This window comes from Oryctolagus cuniculus, chromosome 4, assembly GCF_964237555.1.
Source record: "Oryctolagus cuniculus chromosome 4, mOryCun1.1, whole genome shotgun sequence".
Lineage (NCBI taxonomy): Eukaryota > Metazoa > Chordata > Mammalia > Lagomorpha > Leporidae > Oryctolagus > Oryctolagus cuniculus.
In genome coordinates, this window is record NC_091435.1 from 108,160,106 (window position 1) to 108,187,452 (window position 27,347).

At 42.2% G+C, this 27,347-nt stretch overlaps 1 protein-coding gene across 7 annotated transcripts in view; it reads right to left on the reverse strand.

The window, feature by feature from the left end:
- The window catches only part of FNDC3B (fibronectin type III domain containing 3B), a 362,026-nt gene that overhangs the window by 320,715 nt on the left and 13,964 nt on the right, over window positions 1-27,347 (reverse strand). For 2 of the 7 annotated variants that reach the window (XM_008266496.4, XM_070072504.1), the window contains exon 2: window positions 18,504-18,607. The exons of the other annotated variants lie outside the window; for them this stretch is intronic. The gene's annotated coding sequence lies outside the window, so the exon portion shown is untranslated. The remainder of the gene's footprint in view (window positions 1-18,503; window positions 18,608-27,347) is intronic. 7 annotated transcript variants of the gene reach the window in all.

Consider the following 27,347-nt stretch of genomic DNA (forward strand, 5'->3'; position numbering starts at 1 on the left):
ACACTTCGCTATGAGAAATAACATCTTCAAAATACTCGTAGTTCTCCTACCAAGCCAACCCACCACTTCCACTTTCTCCACCAATTTCAGGAGTTTCCTCCACGTGATCTGGCTTCCATGAGCTACTCCCAGGAGCAGCCACACACACAAATCAGGACGCGTTTTAGCATTAATCGAGAGGTCAGTTGCATTGTGTTGTTCTTTTATGCGCAGGTAAATAACTAACTATGGTATCTACAATCTATGGATCTGGTTTCATTTTTATGGACAAATTGCAAAATCGGAAGTGCAAGATCTGGAAGAGATGATAGTTGGTGAAAAAATAGGCTCCTGTTGGTTATCTGGGGCTCAGAGTACTGGTCAACACAGGGCTGGGTGGACAAGGATCAGCAGGGTGCAGAAAACTCAGTGGAGAGCAGAAGGGTAGGGAATGCTCAGTAGGGTGCACTCTGTAAGTCATTTCTGGATTACTTATAATAACGAATACAATGAAAATAATATGTAAACAGTTGTCACTATTTATTATTATTGTTATCACAAGGTATTATTTACAGAATAATGACAAGGAAAACAGTCCATATAGGTTCATCACAGATTGCATATTTATGAATATTTTCAATTCATGGATTGCTGAAACCATGAATGTGGAAGCCACAGATACAGAAGGCCAGCAACATTTAACAAGAAACCATAATTTATATATATAATGTCATGTCTTCCTAATTCTCTAGAGATGCTGATTTACCTATTAATAAATTTAAAGCTACAAACAAACTAAGTCAACCAACACCAACATTATATATAAACGTCAGTCTCCACCAAGGTCCTCCCACACAATTTTCATAGGATATGAGTTACATTATTATCTCAAAGGTCACAAAAACACATACATCAGAGATTAACTGAAAAATGCAGGAAGGTCAGTGTACTCTTTATCACCTGCATCAAAGCGTCACTGGACAGTTAAGAAAACACACTCCTGTGGTAATCATATGACTGTGGTCGCCTTTTGTAAACTTCCTTTAAGAGGATGCCTTGGGCAGATCTCCGAAAAATTGTCAGAATTGCTCCCTTCATTTTAGGAATGGCCCTCAAATTAATGAGCACAAGACACACACCAGGGTGGGAGCTGGCCGGAAACTATCACTCAAGTCAGAAGTACTTAGTGCAGACTGTCCACCACCAAGGTGCCAGTGTTTTCACCTACAGCACTATGTGTCTCCATATATTTACATATTCCTCTGGATCAGCCAACTGGTCATTTTAAATCACTTGGCTCAAAAGACAGGTAGACTTCTCCAAGCTGAAATCTTCCATTTCCAAACAAAGGAAAAGCCACACTGCTTTGGGCAATAAGCACACTGCTTATTGTCCAAAGGCTCCTCCCACCTCTAGTGATGGAGAGGCCTACATTCCACTGGGCTTGGACCTTGGCCATGACACTCAGAAACTGAGGATTCCATTCACTGGGTCAGATTACAACACAGCAGTCTCCACACATTTCAGATGCAGGGGAGGTGAGACCTCTCACCTTGGAGAACAAGAGGAAGTTTAAAATATGAACTCTACTTCGGATATTTACCTGAAAAGTATGCAATGAGACCCATCTGCCTTTCTGTGTATTTTATTTTGGTTACTATTTTTGGTCTTGAGGAATTATTCTACATCAAAGCCAAAAACATGACATTTCTAAAAAAAGATTTAACACCAGTTGCCCAACTATTGCTCCAGTCCACCTTTGTGAACTTAATTACTAGGCAACTTAGAAATATTCACATTTTCTTCACTGGGGGAAGGATGGGGAGGAGTCAAATATTTCTATAGTGGAAGCCTTTCCACTCACAGAAAAACAGAAAAGAATTCATTAATTTTCTCTCAGACAACCACACTGCAGGCCAAAATCTTTGTTCAGTGAAGGCAGAGGGCATTCATCAATTGGGTGTAGTAAGGTTCTGGGTTTCGTTTCTAAGTCCAACATAAATCGCCATCTGTTAGCTTACACTGGAAAGCTCTAATTGATATTTATGCAATTCGGACTGAAGTAAAGGAAGATCCCGTGTGAAAACCCACTCCATAATGATTTTCACACCCCTGGGTCAGTACAATCCTATTCTGACTGAATAATGTCACGTTTCAGACTTGCTTCCCATGCCCTTTCATTAACTAAACATTAGTTTCTCATGTTAAAAACATATTTATATAATCTATGACAAATTCTGACCTTGTTAACTTTTCAAACCATAGTAAAAAACTTCATACTATTTTTTGAAAGGTAAATAAACTGCAGCTTCACCCAGGCCCAGACTTTTAAATGCTTCTTTCCTTAAAATACATTCAACTTAGAGCAGCTAAGATTGCTTTTTTAGCAATCTATTTCCATCTACTTAAAATGTTAGATCTCCAGTTATTGTCTGGATTAATTCTACTTAACTATAATCACTTTTCAAGTTATGATTTCCATATGATTTAATCACTAGTTCACATCATTTCAGGTTCAGAGATTTTGTTTTCTAACACAAATGCAACCTTTGAACATAGGAATTTTATCTTTTCTTTACCCTATCTCATTCAAACCTCTTCCTCTAAAACATTACTTTATATTCAACAATTGAAAGTAATTCAGGGGTCAGTGCAGCGGGTTAAAGCCCCAGTCTGCAGCACCGGCATCCCATATGGGTGCCAGTTCCAAACCCTGGCTGCTCCTCTTCTGATCCAGCTCTCTGCTACGGCCTGGGAAAGCAGTAGAAGATGGCCCAAGTCCTTGGGCCCCTGTACTCACATGGGAGGCTGGGAGCAAGCTCTTGGTTCCTGGCTTCAGATCAGCTCAGCTCTGGCCGTTGCGGTCACTTGGGAAGTGAACCAGCAGAATGGAAGACTTTTTCTCTCTCTCTCTTTGGCTCTATCTCTCTAATTCTTTCACATAAATAAAATAATTCTTAAAAAAAAAAAAAAAAAGGTAAATCTACTCTGAAACCATTAACATTGACCCAAATGTACCAATGATAAAGTCACTCCAAGGAAATGATAATTTAACTTAAAATCGTGTAACTTTGAGGCCATTGTTGTAACACATTGGGTTAAGCTACCACCTGCAGTGCCAGTATCCTCTATGGGCATGGGTTTAAGTTCCAGCTGCTCCACTTCTGATCCAGCTCCTCACTGATGCTCCTGGGAAGGCAGAGAAGATGGCCCAAATACTAGAACCCCTGCCACCCACTAGGAAGACAGAGATGGAGTTCCTGGCTCCTGGCTTTGGCCTGGCTCAGTCTGGGTCATAGCAGCCATTTGGAGAATGAAATAGCAAATAGAAGACCTCTATCTCTCCCTCTCTCTGTAATTCTGCCTTTTAAATAACTATTTAGAAATTTTAAAAAGCAGTATGAGCACTCTGGATGCCCTTGTGACCTGAATAGAATGCACATGCTTTCATCACATACAATGCAAACTTTCAGTCTTCCCTTATCCACTCTGATCATCATTTAAAATAAGACAGTATTTTTGTGTATTGATAACTTCCTAATTCTCAAATTTCCACTTAAACTTTCCACAGAATTAAAAACAAAGGCAACAATACATATGCTTCTCCCTAGAAACTGACATTTCATCTTTAACAAGATGTGCGCTCGAGCAGAAAGGCAGAAGAGCTCACCATTCAGAGGGAAAACGCTAAAAAGCACACAATGGCATGGAACCAGCAAAGACCACGTGCAACTGAGCTCTAAAACTGGCACTTGGGAGCAAGGACCCGTGTAGGACACATCCTCACACTGTATTAGTCTGTGTCGTTCTTTACAGTGCACACTTTGAAAGTGGAGATTTTTGTCTTGCTCACTATAGTAAACCAAAGCAGCAGTAACAGTCCTAAAACACTGAAACACTGCATAAACTTGTGTAAACAGTATAGAACAAGTGTGTGACACCAGGCATGAACGTGAACAGAGGAGGAAGACCTGGCACTAAATTCCACTTTGAGATTATGTTTCTTCCGGAACACACTTCACAAGGGATATCAATTGTGACAGTTAATCAAGATGGTGCTCTGTCCAGATACTAAGTGATACAAGAAAAATGTCTAAAAACTGGGGACCGCAAGCCTGTAAAAGAGGACTCAAGGCAAACAAGGAAGCTACAGTTACAGCTCAGAGGTTCTCATGTGAAAGGGGAAATTTGTTCTAGGTTGCTATGGAGTAGTGATTTTTGAACTATAGGTCAAGACCCATTCTTGAGTCATATAATCAATTTAGTAGGTCACTGACTGGCATTCTCTTAAATAAAATAGAATAGGATAGCATTGCATCACATAAAAAAGGCAAGTTTTGATTTGTGAAACTTTTGATTCAGTTATACGTATATACGTGTGTGTGTATGTGTTTACAAAGTAAAACGTGTTTCTCAATGTGTGTCCCAGTCAAAAATAAGTAGAAAAAAAGCAGTGCTTTAGAAGGTCTATTTCTGCTCAGGCCAATATGGGCAAAAGATAATGAGATGCAAACACACACACACACACACACACACACAAATTTACTCTCAAAGCTGATGGCTCCTTGTTCACGGATATCACAGATTCAAGAGCTGCAGGAAATCTAAGTGACCGCTTATTCCAATGCTTTCATTCCAGTAGTCTCAAAAGTACAGACCCCTAAAACCAAACATATAGGGGCAATTCCCTGGACTCCAAGACTGGCACACCATGCTCTAGGAGAGGCCAACAGTGTCCAGCAGGTCTCAGCACCAGTTGGAATGGAGAATCAGTTCATACAAAGATGGAAATTTTTTTTATTATTTTTCACTCATTTATATTAATTTTATACAAAAGGCAGAGAAACAGAAAGGAGAGAGAGAGAGAGAGAGAGAGAGAGAGAGAGAGAAACAGAGACAGGGAGAGAGATCTTCTATGTCTGGTTCACTCCCAAATCTGCAGAGCAAATATAAGTAACACACTACCCCCAGAGGCTGGGCCAGATCAAAGCAAGGAGCCTGGAAATCACCACAAGTCTCCCACATGGATGTCAGGTTCCAAAATTCTCCTGCATCAGAAGGAAGATGGAATCCAGACTCAAACCAGCCTGGCAATCCAATACGGGATGTGGGCATCCTGAGCAGCATCCCTGCAGCTATGCCAAATGCCCACCCCCCAAATTAAAATTCTTTGATGTGAAACAACTAGTCAAGCACTATACCTATCTTTGGACAGAGTTCTAAAGTATCAGGATAAAGAGACAGCGGGGACTTTATTCCTCACAGAACTCAGGACTTGAAACATGACAAAAGCTATTTAGGAACGATTAAAAATAAAACCCACTTCTTTCAAAGTTTCAGGAGACACACAGACAAGGAAAAAGACCTTTTGGACAAAAGAAGTATTAGCTAACCTTTAACTAAAATAAATTCTACCCTGACACACGTTACACAAAACATGTACGACTATAAAGTCGGGAGTGCCCCCTTCTACATTTTTCCCCATGAAGAAAAGTTAACTCCTAACCTTTAAGTGTCTGCAGGGAAGCAGAAAGCAAGTGCTAACAAGACTTCTTCACACAACTTCCTATCAGTCCCACCCAAATGTTTGTTACCTTCTATCACTTTCACAGGAGCAAAATGCCTCCTTATTACAGCAAAGACTTTAGTAAACAACCCACTAACTTCCACTAAAAACCAATAACAAACACTTATAATTAAAATTACTTCATATTTCTAAGCCATTGTCCATGTTCTAGAACCCTGACTCTTACTATATTTCTCTGAGGCCACAAGATAATTCTCTCTTTTACGGCAATCCTCTCTTCCTCTTAATGAACTTGGTAAGATGAAATCAGTTTTCCCAAACATTACGGGGTGGGGGTATAGGGAAGTGAGAGAATCTTTAATTTTTTAAATTTTCTATTAAAATCAACAAGCTCAAATAGCTGTGATTGGGATCATGTTTGAAACTCTAATTCTATACACATAAAGTCACACAAACTTTCACATGTGCAATGCAAGACTGTTATTGGAAGGAAGCTGGCAGGACGGGTGGATGGTTTGACACTGGATGACAACATCAATTATGCCAGATGTAGCTGTGCATTAAGCTAACTGTGGGTCTCCAAGTGGTAATCAATCATGTGACTGTGACCACTAATGGGCCTGGGCTTGCCAAGTTTCACGTGACTGATAGTTATGAAACAGCTTCCTTTCCATGTGTCTCAAAACAGACTTAAATTACCTTATTTTTTTAGCCCTTAAAGCATAACCCACGCTATAAAAAAGCAAACTAAGAAATCTGCAAACATCCTCCACCATGAAATCATCCTCCATAGCCAGAAGTCAAGATTCTGTAGTCACAAGCAACAAATCTTGCTGACTCTGGAACAAGTTACTGACACACAAAAGCAAGAAGTTAGGGGTTGCTCTTAAACAGCACAAATCCAGTGTCTTCAAGCAAGTAAGCTTTCAAATTTGTGCTAATTTTTCCTTTTTAGAGAGTTTAAGGATCAACTGTCATTCCAAGTTCACAGTATAGGGCCGTTTTGTGTATGGAGCAAGGCGGACAGGTTTTTGTCAACACACATAAATGTTCTGTGGTTTCTAAGTCATGGAGTCAAGAGGGCCTAGTGGAATTGTAGAACACTCCGCTACTTGCACAGTAAGAGGGCCACCTTAACACAGGTGACTGGCCCAAGTACTTGAGTTCTCGCCCCCTACGAGTTCCAGGCTCCTAGCTTTGGCCTGGTCCAGCCCTGGTTGTTGTGAACATCTGAAGAGTGAAGCAGCAGATGGGAGATCTTTGTCTCTCTGCCTTTCAAATAATTTTTTTAAATAACAACAAAGTGGAGTCAGTTCTAAAGTTTCAATTAAAAAAAGGTGAGAAACGCACCATACAGTCACCTGCTTGAGACTAACTGATCACAAATGCCTTTAAACAATACTGACCTGCTCTTAAAGTCATGATTAAAAGCCTAAAAGGGGGGCCAGTGCTGTGGCACAGCGGGTTAAAGCCCTGGCCTGAAGCACTGGCATCCCATATGGGCGTCGGTTCTAGTCTCAGCTGCTCCTCTTCCAATCCAGCCCTCTGCTGTGGCCTAGGATAGCAATGGAGGACAGCCCAAGTGCTTGGGCCCCTGCACCCGCGTGGGAGACCTGGAGGAGGCTCGAGGCTCCTGGCTCCTGGCTCCTGGCTTTGGATCAGCACAGCTCCGGCCATTGTGGCCATCTGGGGAGTGAACCAGCGGATGGAAGACCTCTCTCTCTGTCTCTACCTCTCTCTGTAGCTCTGTCTTTCAAATAAATTTTTAAAAAAATACTTTTTTAAACAAACTGTAAAGGAAGAGTTTACTGGCAACAAGGAAGTCACAGCACACAGAGAAACTCACTCATTACAGCTGCTTTCCCTCCACAAATAAACCACAATCCTCTCTTCAAGTCTAATCACTTTCTACTGATACATGATTTCCCATCCTGAAGGCAGTTTTGCAAAGCACAGAAGTCAAAGTCTACAGCAACTAGATGACTTCCCCGAGTGCAAACAGACGCTGGTATCAAAGCCAGGAAGACAGTGCGTTTGCACCTGCCACTAAGTCCTTTTTGCCTTAAAATCCCAATGCGCTTCCATACCCAGTCTTGGCTCTCTCCATTCTAATTGTGTTACACTTGAGGATTATAAAAGAGGAACCAGGCAAACAGGCCCTGTTGAAAACTTCCTGCCACCATGGTAATTCCCAGTGTTTGGAGGAAACTTCTCTCTGCATAAACCTTTCAAAACAGAGCTCCAGACCCAGCATTTGACACAGTAGCTAAATAATAGCACCTGGCTACAGTCCTTCAAGTCCTTCACTTAGATGCTAATGATAACAGCTCGATTTCATAAACAAAGAAAATGTCTATTTGAGAAGGCTGAATGAGAGGACTGAGACAGGTGTAATTCCGCTGCTCAGGTCCAAACCCCACCACCACCTGCAGGCGTGGCTTGCCCAAGCTCCAGAGCCCCACCATGCCTGATGGAAACAACCACCCCAGTTCTTTTCATCAACATAAAGAAGAGATTACAATAATTAGACTTAAGTGCCTCCTAAAGGCTGAGATGAAAGCACATTACAGGAAGCATCAATGCCATGGTTTATGTGCCCCGTTTCAAAGAAACCTGGCTTCACTACAGGCTGAGTTTTCTTGATATGTTTTCATAAACGGGAGCTCTGTCAACACAACTGATTCTGCTGCGGCCGATGGCAAGAAAAAAGCAACCCAACTGCTCCTTAATGGCTGCTCTTGGCCCACAACGTCCATTTTTCTATCTTACTGTCACTGCTTGACCAAGAAGCTGGGCGGGACACAAAGCAAAGAGCTCATGTATATGAGAGGCTGAAGAGCATAAAGGCACATCAGAGCAATTCCTGCTTAGTCAGCTACAAAGGTGCTCGGGAGCGCTGCCCCCGAACATGGGAAGACCGCCCCCCTCCTGGGTTAGTGATCAAACAGGATTCTGCTGGGAGGCTTACAGTTTTTAAACCTTCAATTAGCTGATTTGTAAAACTGTCTTCACGCTCATGAACAGCATTACTGTTTAATGATACAATCCCTGAGTGCCCTAAGGAGGTCAAGGCACTGACAGAGTCACAGAAAGTCAACGTGTGGCTATTCCCCCAGGAAAATGCACAGCATACATATCTTCTGGGGACTCTCAGACCCTAAAACCTCCTGAACAATTCAAACTAAAAGTAATTAAAACAAACTTAAATCATTTTAGAACATGTATTTATTTGAAAGGCAGTGACAGAGAGGGAGGGAGGAAGGAAGAAGAGACCGAGATAGAGATCGTCTATTCACTGGTTCAATTCCCCACATGGCCCCACCAGCCATGGCTGGACCATGCTGAAACCAGGAGGCTGGAACTCCATTCGGGTCTCCCACATCTTCTGCTGCCTTCCCAGGTGCATCAGCAGGGAACTGGCTCAGAAGCAGAGCTGCCAGAAGTTGAACCAGTGCTCTACTATAGGATGCTGGCAAAACAGACAGTGGCTTACATGCTGTGCCACAACTCCATCCCCAAATAACATCTTAAGTTCTGTTCCTTGGGCACACTAGCCACATTTCAAGCTCTTGAAGTGGGCTCAACGGTCACATGTGACTAGTGATTATACTGGATAATGCAGATAGGATATTTCCACAATTACAAAAATTATGTTGAATGGCAATGCTATAAAATGCCATATTCTCTTGAAAGAAAATACAAGGCAAGCGTGTGTCTGACAAATGAACGATTCTTCTTTTATCTTAACAAAGCTAGTGAGGTATTCAGGCAGAGTTGTTCAGAGCCAGGATTTTAGACAAAACTTAAATTCTCAGGCTGGGCCCCTTACTCTTTACCTGTGGCTGCCTCAGTTTCTGATGGGTAAAGCAAGGATAATTACAACACCTACACTAACAGACTGCAAGTGGGGTTAAATGAGTTAATATGCTACTGTTATTGTTAAGCTCTATAATATGCTTCCAACCTTAATAAAATGTTCATGTTCTTGATTAAGGTGTGTTTTATTCTCTGCCATATGTATGACCAGCTGTGACAGCAGACTCCAGGCTCTCCTGAGACACCTGAGAGAAAAGGTAAGACTTGCGAGCCAAAATTTCCCTTTGGAGTTTGACCACTGTCACAAGACAGTCTCTTGACCCAGGAAGAAGGAAAATTAATTCTGATTTTACTTATTGCACGTGAAGTTTCAAGTTCACAGAAAATGGAATTAAGTGTTAATTTTAGTACCAAAAACCTGAAGTCCATGCACAGTATTTTCATAAGAAATATTTCCACAAACTTTTCACAGACCCTGGTATGCACGGATTTCAAAATGTTTCCACATCAACATAAACTTATCTATTAATTCCATTTTCCACAAACATAGAGTATACTCATACTTAAAATTTTTAGTGACTCAATCAACTTTATGTGCATATAAAGTTAGATAATTCTAGTTTTCCCACATCGGGCTAAATGTAAAGTATTAAGGTATATAAACATATGTGTTTATAGATAGACAGATGACCCCATAAATCCATTTGCTTATTCTGTAAAATCTTAAAAATTGTTTTTCATAATCACTTGCAATTAGCATATACATTGCTGAAACAGAAGGCTGTTATTAAAGCTATATACAATTTACCGAAAATTCCAAATTAGTAGTCTAATTTAATGACTGAGTATAAGGTAAAGTTAGCCTGTTTGAAACAGCTGAGAAATGTAATGATTGATTGAAGATAGAAAACTGAAGGACACTGTACTCCTATACAATAAATTGAATCACTTATGAAGCATCTTAATTATTTCACTAAGAAAAACAAGTCTGAAAGTAGCCTTCTAGTACTCTCAAAATATGTATTTGTTTGTTACTCTGAATAGCTTTTTGCCCATTTCAGAAAGAAAAAAGCAGCCAAGACAAAAGTCAATGGTAAAAGTGCTGATCAGTTAGAAATTGCAAAATCCTGACCACCAATTTATGTAGTAAAAATTCTAATACTTCCTTTGGAAGATGTTCTGTTTTAAGTTAAGAGAAAGATCTTATCTAGGGGGAAAAATGTAATATTTAGGGATGAAAAAAACAGATCTGAGATGGGCTTCAAACTACTACAGCAGGAAGTGGGGAATGAACAAAACAAGACTGGCTGTGACGGATGCTTGTTGAGGTTGGGTGAAAAGTCCAGGGGATCCACTGCTACTCTGCATTTTTGTGTATGTTCAAAATCTTCAGGATTTACAATCTTAAAACAAAACATAAAATTCACCAAGGAGAGTGTAAAGTTTTTTCACTTAAAGCTAAAGTCTTCACAAATGAGCACCAACTTCACAGGCCGTAGCCACAGTGCTACAATCTGCTATTCCCCTTCAGCTACTACTGAGAGAATATCATCATCCCAAACAATGCATGGCCAAAGAAGTGTTCAATCTTTGATGTGACTTGGTTTTGGATCATGTTGTCTCTTTCCTCACCAATTTCAGAGAAAGAAAATCACAGGGTAGATTAGCTAACACACTCCAGAAATATTTTGATATCATTCATCAGTCCAAAATACTTATTTATAAGGCTATGAAAAGGTCACACTCTATTGATGGATCCTGGTTCAACATTAGAAGATCAAAATCACCCAATTACGGTTAACTAGAGTGACTTTTAACTCCATCTCCCACTCATAAAACTGGATGTCAAGATACTCTATTGACAGTCTGGGAAATTTTTAAACATGACAAAAATATTTTAGTATAAGTGCACAAGATATGCACCTACAGATTTTCAATGAGAGGTTAGCGAATTTTGAGACATTATATACCAGAAAGAAAAGGGGGTAGGGGAAAGGGGGTACCTGGAAGTGGAACTGTTGCCTGGTTTCTTCATTTTATTTGCCATGGTACTCATAGGAAAAGTACACACACTCAGTTTAGTTCTCCCCTGTAAATCGGGACAATATCTGCTTTATTTCCCAGAGTCACTGTGAAAATGAGACAACAGAATAGACAGGTAAGAAGGTAAGGAGGGAGGTAGATGGACTGAGTTATCGGCTTGTAAACTGATTAGGTAGTCCTTCTGAAAATGATTTCAGGCTATCCAGAAAGGAATAAAGCCAACTGGAGGAAAAGGACTATGGGGAAAAAAATCAGCCAGATTCCAGAACTCCCTCCCAGGCAACTGGCCTGCACATCCCAGCGTATTCTGAAAAGCCAGAGACCATGAACAGCTAGGTCTTATGAGAAGTGAGAGCAGGGAGTCTAAAGTGCCAGAAACTGAAGCAAACCAATCACATCAAACAGATGGTATGAAAGGGGGCAAGGAGTGACAAAGTTCAATCATCCTGGAGATCGAAGGCTTTGCCTAACAGTGATTAACGCAAAAGCCAGACAACAGGACACAAAAAGAATATCCAAAAGTAAAAAGAATAAATAACCAAGAACCTCTGAGTTGATAGCATTAAGATAAACCAAAACGGCCTGCTTCAAGGCCATCTTCCCAGGTTTAAATGCCCCTACACTCCCCTGGCCCTTGGATGAGGGAGGAATGGGCTGGCCAATCTCACCAGGTAGTTACCAGGACAAGGAAGTTGATGGTGACATTTTGCAGCAAAAGCCAAAGAAGTTGACCCAAATCACTATACAGGGAACCAAGAAATACCTAACACAGGAAAGGCCCACAAAGGAATAGGGAGTTTCAGTAGGGAAACATGTCTGTGCTGCCCCATGCCACTCATCCAAGGACCACAAGCCCCAGCTGCACAACTTACGAGCTTTTCACCCCCTGCAAGTCGCTGAGCTTCTCAGTGCCTCAATCTGTGCACTCACAAAGTGGAGGTGATAAAAGACCCTCCTTCGGGAGCTAGTGAGGATTAACTGAGGAAATGCATGTGATGCACTCCATTTGAGTTTGATACTGACTTGCACATCCCTACAAACACTTCTTGCTATAAATAAGCCTCCTCAGAGAATCTCCTGGCCCAAATAATGGCCAGCTGTGTCAGAAGGAGAAAAACACCTCAGGCATCAAGGAACACGTCTAAGCGAACAGGGAATGAGCAGGGTAGCTGTGCTCAACCTGGCCAACCACTGGCTGCTGATCATCTTCCTTTGCACACTTCCCTACTCCACAGGCAGAGCCCCAGCTTGGATCCAGGGGGATAGAAAAAGTGAGCCTATAACCCCCATGGAGGAGCCCAATCCCAGAGTTCTCTGGGGGAAGAACCAGGCAGAGGATGGGAACAGTGGGCAAGACAAAGAGCTCTGTGGGTGTTACTCTGGGATAGGCCTGTGAGTTAGGAAATGCAAAGATCTAGGAAGCTGCCCTGTATCTGCAGTAAAGGACAAGCAGGGGAGACACCCAGGAGTGAACCACTATACTGCCTGGGCAGCACCCTGACACCTGTCACCAGTGGCACAGGGCATTGAAAGAAGGTGCCCTGGACATTCCCTGAACTCAGGGGCCCCAGTTTTCTATTAACTCCTGGAAGAAGTCTCTTCAAAAGCAAACAGGAGAGGGAAACCCCTAACGCATATTTAGTATGAGGGTATGAAAAAAGATCATAGAAAATGGAATTAAGAAGTAAGCTCAGGGCCCAGTGCTGTGGCGTAGCGGGTAAAGCCACTGCCTGCGGTGCCAGCATTCCATATGGGTGCCGGTTTGAGACCCGGCTGCTCCACTTCTGATCTAGCTCTCTACAATGCCCTGGGAAAGCAGAAGATAGCCCAAATCCTTGGGCCCCTGCACACACGTGGGAGACCCATGGATCAGCACAGCTCCAGCCATTGTGGCCATCCGTGGAAAGTGAACCAGCGGATGGAAGACCTCTCTCTCTCTCTCTCTCTCTCTCTCTCTCTCTCTCTCTGCCTCTCCTCTCTCTGTGTAACTGTGACTTTCGAGTAAAATAAATAAATCTTAAAAAAAAAAAAAAAAGTAAGCTAGCTCATAATCGGTGCCAAAAAAAAAAAAAAAAAAAGAGGTTGGGATTGTGGCACATCAGACAAAGTAACCAGCAGCAATGTCAGCATCCCATATGGGCACTGGTTCACATCCCAGCTGCTTCACCTGCAATCCAGTTTCCTGCTAATGCTCCTGGGAAGGGAGTGCAAGATGGCCTAAGTGCTTGGGCCCCTGCACCCACGTGGAAGACCTGGGTGGAGTTCCAGGCTCCTGGCTTGAGCCTACCCAGCCCCAACCCTTGCAGCCATTTGGGGAATGAACCAGCAGATAAAAGGCATCTCTCTCTCTCTCTCTCTCTCTCTCTCTCGTTCCCTGTCTCTCTGTAACTCTTGACTTTCATATATATATATTTAAAAAAAAAAAAAAAAAAAACATGAAATCAACACGTAATTTTTCTTGTAATACACACTTTCTGTGAACTCTCTACAGCCTGTAGGTAAGTCATGAGGCTAAGCTGTAGGGAAGACAGCTGGTTCCCCCAGATCAGGGAGCTTGCCTGTTTTGTAGTACTAGTTCCTGGTTCACCAAGGCCCCAAGAAGATGCATGTTCCCAGAGACTCTTAACGAGCATAGTAAGTAATTTTTCCAAGAGTGCCAACACATCACTGCTGACCCAGGTGCAAAGATATAACAAAAACTCACCAGAGACCTCATTTCACAGAGAAAGCTCTTGGAGTACTTGTATATAAAACATTAAGACAATGTAGCTTTGGTTTAAGGTCTCATAAAATAATAGCATCAGTGTTTCACCGATATATGTGATAAAGTAACAACAAACAAGAAAGAAAGCGGAGTTCAAATGTGGTATCTGTGTGATCAGACAAAAAGCCTCAGAGATCAGATTTACACCCGACAGCTGAACTTACCTCCACGCCACCTTCATCCTTCTCATCAAAAAGGTAATAAGACTTCAAAAGCACTTCAATCAGAAGGGCCATTCTACAGTGTAAGATGCCACCCCAAAACAACTCCCCAACTAGTTACAGTGCCATGTGACATACCCAGAAAAAACTACTCCTACTGCCTGAATAATATCTGAAGAGTGGAGATTTTGAAAGAACATAAAATCATGAAGTAGAGTAATAATGGCCTAGCAGAGGATTCTGATAGCTCACGAAGAATGAGTGCAGGTGGGAGGCTGTGGACAAAGACTTAGTTCTGCTTAGGGGAAAGGACTCAGGTACAAACCTCTCCACCTACAGCAGGGACTCAGGAAAAGCCATAGCCTGAGGAAATGGAGAGGTTGTATCAAGCTCCCCAGCCCCCAGTAAGGAAATACTGTGTATCAGCCACTGAACAGCCACAGCAAAACACTCTACACTTTAGAAGTGCTTCAAAACAACTGGGCCACCAAGTTTGATCATTGTTTATAGCCCTTGTCTACACTCCTGAGAACTGTGATTTTTCTATTACTTGTTGAATTCTTTATTTGGTGGAGGTTAATCTTGTGATTAGAAAGTAAACTGAAAATATGTCATTGTAAAAATTAAAAGAAAAATAAGAAATAAGGGAGGAAAGAGGGTAGGAACAGGGTAGGAGGGAGGAGGGGGTGGGATGTATCATGCTCTTATCTGCATATACAAAATACATGAAATTGTCTGCCTATATAAATTAAAAACATTTTAAAAGTAAAACAGTGAATATTTTTTAAAAAGCATCTAAAAATCAATGACACGGACTTTTTTTAAATTGCTTTCAACTCATATACCAAAATCTCCAAAAAAAGTTTTAAAAAATTCCTTTCCAAAGTATGCAATTTAACGTTGCTTGTCCACGTGTAGCATTTCCTCGAAAAACACGAAACTTGGTTAATGTTTTTCAAACACCCCACTTACTCAATAACCACAAGAATAACTGAAAGTAGTGCGCATGCAGGTTAAAGTCTTAATCTGAGCCCTGTGACCAAGCTTTGCCAAACGGCTTACAAGTCAGACAAGTCTCACATATCCCAGTAGAAAATGAGCTTTATTTCCTGAAGCCTGCTGTCACCTCTAGCCTAAAGGGCAGGAAACCTGTACTAAATTTCTCAGGAACTGCAACTGAGCGAACTGCAGAGGAGTGTTACCTCATTATTACCTGTGCAGGTGTCACCTCCCAAGTCTTAGCGTTCTCATTTACAAAACAGGAATGACATTATTGCCCTTCCAGGGTTGACAAGAAGGACGGTAAGGGCATGTGTGAAACTCAACAGCAGCCCCAGAAGAGCAAAACCTGGCCACTGCTGGTCAGCATCACAACCTCCCCAGTCCCACCTCCCACCACTGCTGGACGCCCAACTCCATCCTTACCATCGACCACAGTCATGGGGAAATAGGAGAAAAGACAAAGTGAGGAAAGCTCTCTGTAACAGTTGTGGGCTAACAGCCAGATTATCAGATAAGCACAGGCAATACAGATGGAGTTTCTGACCCTCACTTCCAAATCAGCTGGAAATGTCTTGGTATACCTCTGCATTTCAACCTTGCATGCGCTCCTGGTAAAAACAAAGCATCAGAGATACTGAGGTTGACAAAGCATTTCCATTACCCATATTCCCTACCTCCACACCACTATCACCAAAAACACAGGTACTCCAAACATTAGATTTCATATCTCTAAAGCAGCATTCTCATCCCCTCACTCCTTTTGGGGAAGAAAAGGAAAAGAAAAACTTAACCAAGGGATAAAGTAGGAAGCCAATGTTCTAATATAAACATGACAAGCCCAATTCTATCACTGCAATACACTTTCTGACTTCAGTACAAAAATCTTTTCTGACCATCTGGAGCTATTCCAGGCATGGGGCCAAAACTTTGTAATTCCTTTTCAAAGTAAATGACAGATCAGTAACTGCCACGTTGCTAATGCACAGCCAAAGAGAGCACCTCATATCCTATTCAGTACTCCCTGGAGTTTTACACATGTAGTGAAAACAAAGTGCTTCCAAATAAATCTGCCCACTTTCCAATATTCCAAACTGAACAGCGATCATGTCACTTCTGAACAAGGCGGCACTTTTTCGGGCATGATCTTATTACTCTATTTCACAGACAAGGAGTGGGACCTTCTGCAAGTTGCACTAGAAAGAACCCATCTCACCAAAAATGAAGCTGATTTAAGTCCATTACTGGTTCAGACATGGTGCACGGGAATCCACTGCAACTTTTAAGAGCCTGTCTCCTACAGTGACTGAGATGCCCGTAACACCGCAATAAACATGAGACCATGCAAGAATATACAGGGCAACAGGGATGAACCTCGGATCCATGGTGACCTATGAAGTTAAGTTGGTAGAGATTTCTTTTAAACCTCAGTTGACCAGCAGTATCTCTTCTTCAATCATTTACCCCCAGTGGAGAGCCTACGTACTAGCCTACTAGGTACCAGCTACTAAGCTCTGAAGAATGAAATCAAAGCCCTTTGGAGTGGGAATTTGGTTGAGCATTGAAGTCACTGCTGGGGACACCCACATCCGGTGTCAGAGGGTCTTGGCGTTCTGATTCAGCTTCCTGGTAATGCCCTGGGAGGCAACTGATGGCTCAAGTACTTCGGCCCCTGCTAACCACCTAGGAGACTTGGATTGACTTCCAGGCTCCTGGCTCCTAGCCAAGCCCTGACTGTTGCTGGCATTTGAGATATCAGTCAGTTGATGGACAACTCTCCTTCACTCTATCCTCTCTCCCTCCCCCCATACCTCTTTCTGTCCTTCAAATAAAATGAAAAAAAAAAAAAAAATTTTTTTTTTTTTTGGACAGGCAGAGTGGACAGTGAGAGAGAGAGACAGAGAGAAAGGTCTTCCTTTGCCATTGGTTCACCCTCCAATGGCCCCCGTGGCCGGCGCGCTGCAGCCAGCGCACTGCACTGATCCCATGGCAGGAGCCAGGTGCTTCTCCTGGTCTCCCGTGTGGGTGCAGGGCCCAAGCACTTGGGCCATCCTCCACTGCACTCCCAGGCCACAGCAGAGAGCTGGCCTGGAAGAGGGGCAACCGGGACAGAATCTGGCGCCCCGACCGGGACTAGAACCCGGTGTGCCGGCACCGCTAGGCGGAGGATTAGCCTAGTGAGCCGCGGTGCCGGCTGAAAATAATTTTTAAAACAAATTTAAAGAAGAAATCAATGCTCTCAACAACTCTGCCAACAACATAAATCTGCAAAATCTAAAACCAGTTTCACAGAATCTGCCACTGACAGTGAGAGCCCCTGGGAAGCTGGGAAGCTTTAAGTTTGATCATCTTCCCCTGGTACACACTGAGCAAGAAAGACATCACCAGCGGAAGCATGGATTTCCCGCAAAGGCTTTTTTTTTTTTTTTGGAGTTTCAAAGAAATGAAAACTATCTCTCGAATCACATTTTCCACTGGAGAACTATCTTATCTAAGTAAAGCATTTTAAAACTGAACAGTTTGAAAATTTATCTAGTGCACACTGTTTCTTAAAAAATGACTCTGTAAGGAGTCTTACAGACGAGTAAAAGAGTAAACAGTAGCTAACCACTGATTACAAAATTAAACTGCAGATATATTATAAACAGCTTAGTTCATTTGGGCTGCTACGACAAAACACCTCACACTGGGGAACATAAAAATGGAAAACTGTGTCTTACAGTTCTAAGGGCTGCGAGGCCAAGATCCAGGCCAGCAGGTCCAGTGCCTGGTGAGAGTGCCTCTCTGCTCACAAATGGCACCTTCTCCCTGCATCCTCCCAACAAGATGTAACAGCCATAGTGCTCCACTCTTCTAACTGCCACCCAAAGGCTCCACCCTCTTAATACCCCACTTTGGAGGTCAGGATTTCAACATCTGAATCGAAGGGGACACAAAGTATTCAGATCATTGTAAAGTCTCACCCTTCTGATGAATAACAATAAATGATTCCTTGAGGAAAAATTCACAAATGTAGAGTAATGGAGCTGAGAGAGGCACTCGAAATCATCCCACTCTGATTTTACCCAGCTCATCTCTTAGATCTTTTTTCCTTTTGGTTTGCCTTCAAGGCATTACATAATCACTACTAGAATCATGCTATCTGAATGTCCTGAGTCAATTCCAAATTGAACCCCTGTGTCCCCCGCTGTGAACAGGGAGAGGACAATCTTACCAGGCAGAGTCACAGTGCATTCAGGAGTGGTTAAGAGGAAAAACAGCAGAAACCTCAGCGCAGACGCCTCGTCACAGGAATGCACAGGGAGGTTTGTCATCAGTCTGTGGGAAGAGAAGGGAATGCCAACCAACTGCCTTCCCCAAAGAGTCTAACAGGCTCAAGTGGAAATTCCAAGGCAGATATCACTGCCAAAGAGAACCCTGGGGAAGAGATCGGCTAGCAGGACAGGGTATTAGCAACTGCAAGAATCGGGACAGATGAACCATAGAAAAGGAAAACCAGGGACTTTCTAAAGACATTAGGGGGCTGGGTGTGTGATGATACAAATGACAAAGAACAGACTTAGGAAATACCCGGGAGCTGGTGCTGTGGCGTAGCAGATATGGATAGAGGTTCAAGTCCCAGCTACTCCACTTCCGATCCAGCTCCTTGCTAATGTGCCTGGGAAAGCAGCAGAAGCTGGCCCAAGTCATGCTTATAACCACATGGGAGACCCAGAAGATGCTCTCTAACTCTGCCATTCAAATAAATTATTTAATTTTTAAAAATAGGAAAGACCGAGAATGCTATGGTATTTTAAGGAATTGTAGAGTCATGTGAAGAAAAATGGGGGAAACACAAGCATGAAGGCTCACTTAAAAGCATATTGTGGGGCCAGCACTGTGGCGTAGCAGATAAAGCCCCCAGCCTGCAGTGCCGGCATCCCATATGGGTGCCAGTTCCAGTCCCGGCTGCTCCACTTTCGATCTATGTCCCAGGAAATCAGTAGAAGATGGCCCAAGTCCTTGGGCCCCTGCATTCACATAGGAGACCTGGAAGAAACTCCTGGCTCCTGGCTTTGGATCAGCGCAGCTCCAGCCGTTGCAGCCATCTAGGGAGTGAAACGGAGGACAGAAGACCTCTCTCTGCCTCTCCTTCTCTCTCTGTGTAACTCTGACTTTCAAATAAATAAATGTCTTTTTTTAAAAAAAAAGTATATGACAACAAAAAAGCATTTAACAAGGAAAAAGGGAGCAAACGAGATAAGCAAACAAGAGATGCAAACAGATTATTCAAAAGAGAAATCATCTGTGGAGGCTACACATGATTTTGCAGCACTGGCTCATATAGCGATTGTACTTTCTTCAAAGGCATCATCAAAAGCTAATGCTTTAAATAAACTTGATTTTCTGACTCTACTTATTCACTTAATTCTTCATTCATTCTCCTCTCATTCTGACCTCTACTAGTCATTCACTTGCTTAGGATTCTCTGGGATATATATATGGCTTCAGGAAACAACTAATAGAAGTCAAAATGAGAAAGGGAAGGATGGGGGAGAAAGGGAGGCCAGAGACAGAAGGAACAGATGCATGAGTTGAGAGTTCAGCCAAGGAGTGAGCATTTTAGCTTAGCAGTTAAGATGCCTGTTCTCACAGTGGAATAATCTAGGTTTAATTTCCCACAGCAGCTCCTAACCTCAGTTTCTCACTAATACAGACCCTGGGAGGCAGCAGTGATGACTCGACTAACTGGGTTTCTGCCACCTATGTAGGAGATCTAGATTGAATTTCCACAACCTGGCCTCAGCCCCAGTCCAGCTCTGGCCACTGCAGGAAACAGGAGAGTGAACTTGTGAACAGGAGCACTCTCACTTGTGCTTTCTCTGTCTCCACCCCCACCTCCTCAAATTAACATTCTAAGCAGAGACAGAGTACTTAGGAGATATTAAACATATATAAAATAAACTGCAAAAGGCCAATCATAATGCTGAAAGAATCACCAAACCATGATAAAGGGAAGACCCCAGTTTGGAAGGGACAAGGGACAAGTAACATGACTAGGAAGAAAGGAAGCAACTGGTGAACCCAGGAAGATGAAAATAATACATTCACAGCCTGCAAGGGTGGTGGACGAAAGGGAAAGGAGACTGCTCACGTCATGGAGTGGCCACGCCAACGGGGGCCAGTGTCAGGACATTTCCTTTATTACATGTATAAAAAACCTTCAAGAAGGAAGTAAAACTACACAGACCAAACTTCAGCCCCAGCATGATCATCTCACGTAATCAGTTCTCAGTGTCCCTAACAGGAAGCCATTCTGAAGAACAGAATAAGTTGTGTTTTGGGGTATGTGTCCCCCAGTAACCTGGATCATGTATCACGCATTAGTTTGTGGGACCAAAAGGTTAAGGTTAAAAAAAAAAGATCAGAGATCTCCTTGGGTTCTTGCTCCAACTTAGTTAAGATTGTGCAACCTGTGCAAATATAACCATTTCCTGTCTGCTGAACAAAGCAACTAATGGACTGGGAACAGCTCAAGATGATTTAAGGGAAGAAATCAACCCAGGCATGTCTCACTGCAGTTCATTTTAAAGAAATAAAAGGGACAGGAAAATACAGAATAAAACTGTTTTTTTGAATGGCAGTCATTCCTTCTTTATGTAGCCTTTCTTCCCACACGGATTGTAAATGACATACTGGGAAAGGAATCTGCTTCAAAATGTCTCTAAAACAACATACCTATCATCCATACCTTTAGAATTCAATATTAAAAAGTAATGTGCAGGCTAGACTGTTTCAGAAAATAAAGAATTAAAACCAGACCCAGCTTTGAGGTGAGAAGATCCAGCATTCAAGCAGGATCGCCCCTTCAGGAAAGTGTCAAGGAGGAAGAGGGCAAGAAGACAGAAGGGGAGAACAACCCTAAGTGGGTCCTTGACCACTACGGCACAACAAACCTGGGCTGAACACAAACTCTATCTTCACATATTCTCAGGCATCTCAGTTATTGCTCTTAATTCAAAACGTGCTGCATTCCCAAGAGTTGGAATTAAAACACAGCTCTAAAATTAAAATCAAACCTAAGTTTCTTCCTGGATCAAGCACAATGGCATCTCAGTGCCAAAACAGCCTGTGTCTTGCTCTGTCATTAAGTCACTCACCCAATAACCAGTTAGCATATGCCAGCCACTCCATGAAACAGAGCAGGAAAGACACGGTGCCTGCCCTCAAGGAATTTCCACTCCAGTGGGAAAGTCACACCCAGACAAATTAGAAGCCTCCCTCCTCCTCTCTTTGCACTTGTTTACAGTTACAATCATATGAACACTACTTCTGATTGACCTGAAGGCTCCCTCTGCTTCAGGTCCCAAGTCACACCACCCATCTGCTGCCACATTCTGCCACCTCTTACACAGGGGAAATGAGAAGGCGGCATGGGCCACTGGGGTGTTGTCTCACCACAGGGGGTAACCACACTCATAACCTGGGGGAGACAGACAAAACCTGGCTCTGGTTCCAACTCCTACGTATGCCCTACTCTGTCTGCCACCACCAAGCTCCCACCTTTATAAAGGCCATCTACGACTGTGAACACAGCACCAACACCCCCACCCCAAGAGCAGTGGGACTGACATCTAAAAGAAGAATCTATCATTATAAATTAAAACCAGTCTCTTTCACCACTTAAACACGCATTCAGAGGTTCACTGGAGACTGAGCCCTGAGAACCCAGTGGCAGGAGCCGCAGATTACAGAACTGGCAACTCGCTGTTCGCTACAGGGGCTCTCCCTTCATGACAGAAGTAGAATCTGCAAAAACCCACAAACCAATGCAGGCAAATCAGGCCAAAGACCTCTCCCAAATAACCGGAACTGACTACCTGGCTAACAAAGCTTCACACTGTTGCAAGTCTGTATACATATTCCCTAAAGCCACAGCCTGGAAGATTTACAGAAATCCAAAGATGCCTCATTGGTTTGAAAAATTTCAAAACAAAAGCTCTCACCAGCCAAATCACTCAAAAGCACAGCTGTTGGATTAAGTGATACACGCCCTTCTATTTGTCTAAAAGCTTTAATTCACTGGACTATAGATAAACATCCTTATAGGCAATCATCCGGTTTGCATCCTGGAAAAAAATATCATTATGCTAAAGGTCAAGCAAGTTTATATAGGTTATCAGGTGTAATGTTGTCAATGATTACTTTTCCATGACAAATGAACTGCGTTATTGACTCAGAAAAATAAACAATAACGCCTAACTTTTATCTGTGCCCTGATTTCTTGCCAAACTTAAATATACCAGATAAATAGGTCAGGCAATCCATAACAGAGTCCAGCTATTCAGTTAATAATCCATAAACCACTTTCAAAGCAAAATTTCCAATCAAGAAAACGACTTTTCATGAGGCATACATTGTGGCACAGGGGGATAATCCACTACTTGGGATGCCTGCATCCCATACAGAAGCGCCAGTTTGAGTCCCAACTCTTCCACTTCCCATCCAGCATCCTGAAAAGGCAGCAGGTGAAGACTTAGGTGTTCAGGCCCCTGCTACCTATGTGGGAGGCCTGGATGGAGTTCCTGGCTCCGAGCTTCAGCCTGGCCCAGCCCAAGCTGTTGCAGACATCTGGGGAGTAAACCAATGGATGGAAGACCTCCCTATATCTATCTGTGTGTGTGTGTGTGTGTGTGTGTATTTGGGGGTGGGAGGGGGGACCTGCCATTTGAGTAACTGAAAATAATTAAATGAACATAATAAAAATCCATCAGGATCAAACTTATGACCCAGGTCCCAGCATCATGGCATAGCAGGTTAAGCTGCTGCCTGCAACACACACCAGCATCCCATATGGGATGTGCATATCCCAGGAACTCCATTTCTGCTCCAGCTCCTTGCTAATGTACCTGGGAAAGCAAAAGAAGTTGGTGCAAGTGCTAGGGCCCCTGTCACTCATGTGGGAGACCCCAAAGAAGCTACTGGCTCCTGGTTTTGGCATGGCCCAGCCCTGGCAGTTGAGGCCATTCCGGGAGTGAATCAGCAGATGGAAGATCTCTCTATCTATCTCTGCCTTTCAAATAAATAAATAAATAAGTCTAAAGAAAGGAAAAAGAAAAAAAAAAAAACTTGACTCCCAAGCACTCTGAATTGAAGGAGAAATTTTTGTTTAACTGGCGTAAACACAGCTTCAAATGCCTTAGGCACCAGCAGTGACAAGAGTCCTGAGAAGAGGTAATCTCAGAGACCCCCTAACAAACCACTGGAGGGCTTATGGATGCTGGCATGCTTACTAGGAAAAACACCACTGGAAAGCCCAATTCCTTTATAAAATACAAGTTTAGGAAAGTCTTTACTATCTCATGTGCTATCAACAAAGGGTACTTTAGGAAACACAGATAGAATTTATAATACCAATGCTACAGCTGCATAAAAATCAAGAAGTCCATGCTTGGCTGCTTCTCGGGAACACTTAGAGTGAAAACTAAATGAGGAAAATAAACATGATGGAAGGATTGGTATTGATGACAACCAGAAGCGAAATGTCAGAGGCAAAACGGTCGACGCTGGAGGCAAAATGTGAAAGGTTTTAGGAATCAAGACAAAGAGAAAAGTTTTTGGTTCACTGCCGTCTGCCTACGAAGATGTTAGAAACAGCCCGTTTCTCCCATACATCATTTCAGGAAGCAATGAAACAGCTCCGTGTGTACAGTCAAGTGCTAACACCAGAGGTTCTGTTCAGTGTGAGCTACAGATCCATTAAGAGGACAGGATTTATTTTACCTCCTCTTCACACAAAGACTGAAACATCTGCTTCTCCTAGCATTGGCTACTCTTGTGATTTTAAGCAAGCCCTGCAACTTAACATTCTCCCCTCTTGATACAATTCTTGGGAAAACATAATAGATAGCAGCATGTCTTAGAATAAATTATGGACCAACTGAAGAACTGTGATACCGCATCCCAAAAAATAACATATCAAAATAGCAATAAAGTAGTTTTGGCCTATGCATAAAATGTAAATACAAAATAAGGACAACAACTTGCTAAACCCAACCCCATTTTCTTTAAAAGATCCCATTCTTAAACAAAGAACATAAAAGAAGAGGTGGAAACCAAGTCAGCTGTAAGATTCGGAAATAAACCCTGCAAGGCCATGTGATTACGATGGGCGAGGGCAGGTTCCCATGTGTTTCCTCTGGGACATTAATTACCAACTTTTTCTTCTTGTTACTGAGACCACAAAGGAACTGATTACCCTAATGAACATACAGCTTGTGTTCAGTGTGAATGTTGCTCTTGAAAGCAAGCGCATTTCTGAGGAAAGGCTGTGACAAGGTCCTTCTTCAGGCATCTAGTGGGATGTGAGCAACTGAGCAGTCTGCAAGCATGTGGCAAGTGCAGCACCAGGCCAGTCCTGGCGCTCATCAAAAAGGGTGTCTGCTCCTGGCTCACACATAAATCCATTCATGATTTCAGTGTGGAGAAAGGCCTAAAGTCCCAAAAATGGAGAGTAAGAATTGCAACTCTTTCAAAATGATACCCTTCTGATTCTAGACTAAGAAGCAACCTCTATGAGACCTAGTATGGCTTTTTTTTTTTTCTCCCTGCAAGTTAGAAAATTAAATTTGCTTCATTTCCAGCCAGGGGCCACTCAAACAAATCTAATGGGTGTAGACAGCATTTCCTGTCTACTGCAAGGAAATAATGGGATTGCCATTATTAACATGGCCCAAGGCACGCAGTGAGGTGGGGTACTGAAGAAATCGACCTTTAATTTTCCTCAGTTAGTCTGTCCTGGCTGCCTGGCTTTTTTAAAAAGAGAGAGAAAGAAAAAAAGAGAGAGAGAGAATGTGAATGTTATTTTTCTCTCCAGCGTTGAAGTCTAACAGTGGCTCATTCACTCTCATGAGCAAGACAGGCTCCAAAGCCTATTATCCTTTCCATTCCACTGTGTTTATGTCTAGAAAAAACCTGACAGTAAACAGCCAGCTGAAACTCTGTTTTGTTTTTCCGCTCTTTTACTTTTTAAGAGCTTGCCTTTCAATTCACGCAAAGGTGGTGAGGTTCAGACACGTCTAAAGCAGAGAACGACACTGTCCACTGTCCCCTCTGCCACATACTCTGTCATTTTCAAGAAATGAGCATCTAAACAACAAAGAGTAGCAAAGGTGACCGACCCGTGCAAATACTACCAGGTCCTAACCTGCAATGCCCTGCTCGCTTGCGATGGTGTCTTCACGCCATTACACAGATGAATGACGCTGACTGAGGGTGACCTGAGATGAAAGGCAGCTCTCTGGAGCCCCACAGTTTCACCCACTCATGTCAAGGCCTGATGTCTCTTAAAACGGTTAGAACAACATCCACAAAAAGAGCGAAGGAATGAGCGGGAGTGACTCCTTTACAACAACTTTCCTTTGATCCTAGACTTAGAAGAGGAAGAAGGCTGTCATGTATCTAGTTAAAAAGGGACAACCTCTCTTCAAGGGGGCAAGGAAGGAGAAAAATATTGGTAGAAGCAGCACTTGTATAACTTAATGCCACTGGGCAGTCACACGTTTGTTTCCTCCACAGAGCTTTTTACATATTTTATTTTATGCCCACACTACCTAAGATAAACAGCTCAAGTATGAACGGTAGGGGTGCAAAGCTGTCACCTGCACAAGGACACCCGAGGAGTCAATGGTGAGGTCAAGACAAAACTGACCTGGCTACTATCCACATATACTTTTAAGGTGGGAAATTTTAAAAACAATTATCATCCACTTAAGAAAAATATCCAACAATCAAATTTCTTAATATAAAGCAATAAAATAATAAAGCAGCAACGATTATTTGCTAATCACTGTTCAAAACTCTATGGTGAGCTAAGTAGTAGTAAAAAGAAAATTCCTTTTTATGAATGAAGATAAGAAATTTAGCAATGGAAGCAGAGTTAAACATGTGTGCAGCAGGATCTCAAACTCCTGTCTCCAGAGCACTTGGGCTCAACCATTCCACTATAAAGGATGACATAAAAATTCATCATCTCATCAAAAATCCTAACTCCAAGTGAGTAGTCTCCTATGCCCCTAAATATGATAATCTGCCAGTCTTTATAAACAAGGGCTGAAAACTATCTAAGAATGGTTTTCTTAAAAAGATACTTCCTTTTAATTTACCATTGCTTGCAATTAACCTTTCGATGCTTTATGAAAACTGTTACAAAAGATATTTCCTGGCTAAAACTCCAACTTATTAAAGATACAAAAACACACCAATCTGTGTCAAAAAAAATCTTTTTTTTAAAGGGGGGTTATGAATCTGCTAAGTAGAACATGAACTAGACAGCAGACTGAAATCGTCCCCGTACTGAACTCACCTCTGACTCAGTGGAAAGTAGAAGTTGGAAAACTTGTCAGCACACATGGAATTTAACAGGAACAAACTCACTCACCTTCTTTGCTGTAACCCCTTCCCAAGCCCTTACTCACTCCTATTACCCCTGCTCCTCAGAAAAGCAAGACCAAGAACTCACAAACTAGAAACTCAAAGGGGCCCAAAATGATACTAAATGAAAAGAAGTTAAACTAATACACAAGAGAAATTTATTTAAATCTTCTGCTCTTTCTCTTTTTAGCCTACTAGTGGATCATGATAGGGTTGAACAGTGATTCAGAGAGCAAAATATAAATAGGAAGTGACACTGTTTCCATGTTTAAATGGAATATAACAAGCAAATAGGAAAAAGTTTAGAAGTTTTAAAATGATTTAGACTGCCACAGGCGTCACTAGATTCTAGTCAAAGCTATAGGACAGTTATCACATAACAAGATTAAAATATCTCCAAATCAAATAAACCTAGAAATAATTGTTTCTTCACGAATAAAGAAATGTCACAGTAAGCTATCTATTGCTAAACAGAGCTTGAAATAAAAGCTTTAAAAATTGTTAACAATATCCCCTAAACCTACCTTTAAAAATAAAGCATCTTTAAAAAATGAATTTTCTTCCTAAGATTCTTATAATCATTTCCTTGAAAATAAGTGTACATACAGACAAATTCTGCTATTGCTTACCCAAAATAAATTACCCA